The following is a 6,000-nucleotide window of genomic DNA, read 5'->3' as shown; positions in this document are numbered from 1 at the left end:
GTCTGCATTTTAAATGTTTTCACCATTGCTAAACACTTAGTTTGAAAAGTATTAAGCCCAGAAAGGAAGTGAGTCATTTGGGTTATAAAATGTGGTGGGTTGTCTTCGAAGCCAGGGCTGGGCTCCATCCTGCAGGTGTTCATTCTGAAGGTTGCCAACTTTTGGTTGGGAAATTCCCAGAGATTTGGGGGTGGAGCCTGGGGAGGTGAGAGTCTGGGGAGAGGAAGGCGCTCAGGAGAGATGTGATGGCATCGTGTCCCCTCCCCTGCTTCTAGCAGAACTGATCTCTGCAGTCTGGAGAGTAGTGGTTATAGTTCTGAGTAGGGTTGCCAATCCCCAGGTGGGGGCAGGGGATCCCCCGGTTTGGAGGCCCTCCCCCCACTTCAGGGTCGTCAGAAAGCGGGGGGAGGGGAGGGAACTCTGTTATTCCCTATAGAGATTTATTCCCATAGAAAATCATGGAGAATTGATCCGCGGGTATCTGGGGCTCTGTTTTTTGGGGTAGAGGCACCAAATTTTCAGTGTAACATCTACTGCCTCTCCCCAAGATACCCCCCAAGTTTCAAAAAGATTGGACTAGGGGGTCCAATTCTATGAGCCCCAAAAGAAGGTGCCCCTATCCTTCGTGATTTCCTATGGAAGAAAGGAAATGAAAAGGTGTGCCGTCCCTTTCAATGTGATGGCCAGAACTCCCTATGGAGTTCAATTATGCTTGTCACAGCCTTGATCTTGGCTCCACCCCTAATGTCTCCTGGCTCCACCCCCAAAGTCTCCTGGCTCCACCCCCAAAGTCCCCAGATATTTCTTGAATTGGACTTGGCAACCCTAGTTCTGAGGGGCACTCCAGGCCCCGCCTGGAGGTTGGCAGCCCTAGTCCCAGCTCTTTCCCTGTAGGCTCCCAGTTGTTTCCTAAGGGACTCCTGTAAAAAGCAAGAAAGGCAGGACCGCTGCAGGAAACCACCAGCTGGGCCAAAAACCGATAAGCGGGGCTTCCCGTCTGCAAAACTGCACAAGCAGCTCTTGCTCTTTTTCACCCGGTTGAGGGCAAAAAACCTGGGGAGAAATCGTGTGAGTTTGTTTTGTGGGTCTTTTGCAAAACACCAACTCAGGCGAAAGTCCCCAACGCAGCTCTCCGCTTCACACGTTGCATTCCTGCCCAGCAGCTTCCCAAAATTACAACTTTCCCCCCGCCCCATCCCCAATCTGGTAGGAACGGGATTTGGGGGTCGAGTGGGGGTGCTGGAGGGTAATGCCTTACCCCACCCTGCGGCATCGGTGGATCCACAGCGACCCCTGGTGGGCGTTCGGAGCGCTGACGGCCCCGCGCTTCCCCCTCTCTGGAGGGCTGCTTTTGGAAGGAGGAGAATTATAAAGTAGGCAGTTTCTTTTTTTGCAAAAGGAGCGGAGGCTTGGAACGGGAGAGACCTCTCTGCCACACCCGATGGGCTCCTTCGCCTCGCTCACAAATCCAGAACAGGAAACTTGGCCCTTTTCTCTCAGAAGATGCTGAGCCCCTCTTGACAGTCCAAGGACGAAGACGACCCTTCTTCAGGGACTCCTTTCCCCCCCTCGCAAAGTTTTGAAGGTCTTCTTGTCCCACAGGTATTTCAGTTATTTTTACTTGCTGGCTTGATTTACAGCCTTCTTTTCGCACTTGAGGATTAAGCGGTCTCGGGCAATGGATTTAAACAGCCTGAGGGCAAGAGGTAGTTTAGGAGCACTTACAAAAATGGGAAACAGTGGAATAAAAGTATCCAGCGTGGTATTATGTCAAACAATGCAGCGGACAGAAAGAGTCAGAGTTAGAGCAGCAGGCGTTAGTAAGGGAAAGGTGGGCTAACCGTGACTGGCTCTGTTCATTCTTTATTTTTGCTTTTGGGGGGAGATCCTCCAGAGCCCAGGCAGTCTGAGAAACAAGCCGGAGAGTTTTTGAGGAACAATCTGCCAACAGTAGCTCTCAGGCGGTTGGGAGCAGTGTCTCATCGGCAGACATCCACGGGCCCTTGAGACAGAGTTGTCTGCCCTCCTGTCTCCAGACAGGAGAAGTTATTGGGGGCAGAGCTTGCCTTTTCTGTTTTGTTTCCCTCCCTCCCTAAAACCCCGAACGACACTGTGCTCCACAAGAAAAGAGGCACTGAAGAACCAGGCCAATACCAGGTAGCCTGTGCTGGGAAGGAGACCTTGTTGTTGCCCTCTGGGACGATGTTAGGAGAAAGCTGGCCTTCATGTTTGATGGGCCAGAATTAAGAGGAGATGGAGTGCCGCGTGAATTGGACTAGGACCGAGGGGATCCGGGTTCCATTCCCCCCACTGCCAGGAAGTTCCCAGGTGTCCTTGGGCCAGTCAAACTCTCTCAGTCTAATCTACCTCACAGGGTTGTTTTGAGGATCGAATGAGGGAGGGAAGAACCAAGCGTGGTCCCTGATCTCCTAAGGGGAAGGGGGAACAGATAACAATAAATAGACAAAAATACTTTTGATCCACTGCCTTGCCTTTACTTCGGCAAGTGGTTTTTCGTCTTTGAATAAAATAGCTGCCAATGAGATTTGTCCTGTTAATATTGCAAATATATGGGGTTTGTGAAAACTTGGCCAGTTGGAGCCTCTGTCTGTCAGCTGAATGTTGATTCTCCTTTTTTAGGAGCTATTTCTGTTATCTTTGGTATAACAAGTTGTGATTTCCAAAAGTAGGCCCCTATTTCAATTTCCAATTAGTACACCACCAGTTCACCAATTGGCATATTTTTATCCTCTAGTTTGGTATCAGGAAGACAGCTCATGTGCAAATATTTCCTCCCCCTCGCTGTATAGGACACATCTGTCTTGGCCAAAATGAAGTCTTTTCATCTTGGGAAACGGATTCTTCCTTGTTCTCAAAGGGGGCTCAACATCGGTCCCTGTTTCTGCGCTGTTGTGGTGGGCACTGTGGTCAGTTTGACTGTCCAAAATGGGGGAGGTGGGGGTGGAGGAGGAATAGGAGGCCTTGTCTCTGGGAATCTGAGCTGTGTAGCCAACCACTGGCAGGCTGCGGTGTCCGGGTTTTGAGAAGAAGAGGCTTCTCCGGGAGGTCTCTGGTTTCTCTTCTTTTCTTCCATCTGTGGTGGGGCCATGAGACGCAGGGGTGGAATACTAGCAGGAGCTGCTTTGCATATTAGGCCACACACCCCTGATGTAGCCAATCCTCCAATAGTTTACAGGGCTCTTTTTTGTAAGCTCTTAGAGGATTGGCTACATCAGGGGTGTGTGGCCTAATATGCAAAGGAGCTCCTGCTAGAATTCCGCCCCTGATGAGACGTATCAGCAGAACACGTCTCCAGTGGACTTAATAGCAAGAGCCCAACTGTCAGGTACAAGAAGGCTGTGCCTGCATCCCAAGGTAATCTTGAAAAGTGATTTTCCACAAATGTAGAATCTGATATTCTGTTGGGAAACATTTGCACAGAAAACAGTTTGAGGGAGGACGATGAAAGAATTCTTACCTCTTAATACTCCGTGTTAGAGAAGGCTCCAGATAGGCCCTGGTTTTGTGCTCCAGGAAGAGCCCTGAACCCAGATCTTGGTTAGGATCTCCTTTTAAGGGGCTCATAATTATTATCTTGAACTCACTGTCCTGAGGAAAGGCCTGCAGCCATATATGATTGCTCCATAGAAGCATAGGAGGGATTAATGGCCACATTTCTGTTCTCTCTGAAATCTGGGCAAGCTCAATTTAAGACCATGAAATTGTCATGGGAAAACTCCAGTGGAAACTGTATCCAGAGGCCAGAAATAATGCCATTTTAGGGATAAGGTGCGCTAATATTCCAGGCAAAGGACTACAGGCCTTTCACATGTAGGCCTATGCAGGGGTGGTATTCTAGCAGGAGCTTATTTGCATATTAGGCCATACCCCCTGATGTAGCCAATCCTCCAAAAGCTTACAAAAAAGCCCTGTAAGCTCTTGGAGGATTGGCTACATCGGGGTGTGTGGCCTAATATGCAAAAGAGCTCCTGCTAGAATTCCACCCCTGAGCCTAAGACAGAGAATCACAGTTGCCAACAGGCTGTGCACATGAGCTAGTTAACAAATGTTACCTGCTCTGGTTTGGCAGATACCTAGAGATTTGGGAGATGGAGCCTGAGGGGGGTGGGGTTTGGGGAGAGGAGGAATTTCAGTGGTGTATAATGCGGTAGGGTCCGCCTTCCAAAGCAGCCATTTTCTCCAGAGGACCTGATCTCTGTGACCTTGAGATCAGTTGCAACCCCAGATCTCCATCTACTACCTGGAGCTTGGCAACCCTGGAGATGGGAAGTCACAGTCTCAGGCAGGAGACAGGCTGTGCTGAGTGACCTGAAGCTCCTGAATTCCTCTGATAGGTCTTGATTCCAGGAATGAATCAAAGGTGGTAGAGGGTAGGATGTGGGTGGCATGGCAAAGATCCAGCCCCTAGAGCAGCTTCAGGTGTGAGGGCTTGCCCAAGAGCCGGGGGAAGATACCTGCCAAGGGACCCACTCTGCATATGGCAGCTGCTTGTGTGCAGACCCGGAAGAGTGCAGTGTTGATCAAAAACCACACTGCCAAAGGGAGTGATGTAGAACACTTGCTGGGGAGGAGCCCGTAACCAGGGGGCCACCATCTTGACTTAACCCCACAGTCTATTTTTGAGTTCTCAACACATGACATACAAGATATGATCCTTACTATGCTATAAGCAGGGGTGGAATTCTATCAGGAGCTGCTTTGCGTATTAGGCCACCCACCCCTAATGTAGCCAATCCTCGAAGAGTTTACAAAGAAGAGTCTTGTAAGCTCTTGGAGGATTGGCTACATCAGGGGTGAGTGGCCTAATACGCAAAGCAGCTCCTGCTAGAATTCCATCCCAGGCTATGGTAGGTCCCTGTTATGGGATGATATATTACAAGGGGAGGGGAGAAGAAGGATTTGTTGTCTTGCTAGGGTTGCCAGTCTCCAGGTGCCAGTCTCCAGGTGGGGTCTGGAGATCTCCCAGAATTACAGCAGATCTCCAGACTGCATAAATCATTTATTTATTACTTGTTTTTTGAAAATATTTATTCCATTTGTCCTGGAGAAAATGGCTGCTTTGGAAAGTGGATTGTGTAGCATTATACCCTACCTCCTAAACCCCACTCTCCAAGAGTGCATGGACTTTATCTGGGAGAACTAGGTTTGATTCCCCACTCCTCCACTTGCAGCTGCTGGAATGGCCTTGGGTCAGCCATAGCTCTGGCAGAGGTTGTCCTTGAAAGGGCAGCTGCTGTGAGAGCTCTCTTGACCCCGCCTACCTCACAGAGTGCCTTTTGTGGGGGAGGAAGATAAAGGAGATTGTGAGCCACTCTGAGACTGAGATTCGGAGTGGAGGGTGAGATATAAATCCAATATCATCATTGTCAAATCTCCAGGTATTTCTGAAACTGGAGTTGGCATCTCTGTCAAGTTTGCGTGACACCAGGAGTCATTTTGAGAACATGAATAAGGCTGGATTGAGGCTTGTTACTTTGGAAAGGAAATAGAACTCCATACTAGACAGGAAAGGCAAAGTAAGTGTGCCTAGCTATCTGTATAAGGTGGGATGGGAAATGATTGCAGAGAGCATATCTAGCCCTCATGGTGGACATGGGGGGGTGGGGGAGGGTAGACAGAGTGTGAATATCAGAACCAGAAGGCCCCAGCTATGTCATTATGGCACTGTCACTACCAGCATGTTCTGGAAATGATGTCATCATTTTGAGACATCTCAGTGCTGTTCTAGTATTTTGACAAAAACTTTATGGTAAAGATGGCTTCTACCATAGAGTTTTTGCCCAAATACCCAAAATTCCCCCAGACATCCCCAACATGATGATGTCACTTCCAGAAGACACCGGAAGTAGCCTTGCCACATTGCTGGTGATGTAGTCTGGGCTTCCTTCCTGCTCTTGAGAAGTCCCCTGGCCAACTGATGAGCAGTGAAAGGCAGGGGCTGGGGGCTGGAGATCTCCTTCCTCCAGTGGGGGAGCTGGC

General features: G+C 49.4%; 1 protein-coding gene across 2 annotated transcripts in view; it reads left to right on the top strand.

The window, feature by feature from the left end:
- Window positions 1-1,421: 1,421 nt before the first annotated feature.
- The window catches only part of COL6A2 (collagen type VI alpha 2 chain), a 79,968-nt gene continuing 75,389 nt past the window's right edge, over window positions 1,422-6,000 (top strand). For both annotated transcript variants that reach the window (XM_060232143.1, XM_060232151.1), the window contains exon 1: window positions 1,422-1,602. The gene's annotated coding sequence lies outside the window, so the exon portion shown is untranslated. The remainder of the gene's footprint in view (window positions 1,603-6,000) is intronic.

The sequence above is a fragment of the Heteronotia binoei genome, chromosome 1, assembly GCF_032191835.1.
Source record: "Heteronotia binoei isolate CCM8104 ecotype False Entrance Well chromosome 1, APGP_CSIRO_Hbin_v1, whole genome shotgun sequence".
NCBI lineage: Eukaryota > Metazoa > Chordata > Lepidosauria > Squamata > Gekkonidae > Heteronotia > Heteronotia binoei.
This window is presented reverse-complemented; position numbering and strand designations above follow the sequence as displayed.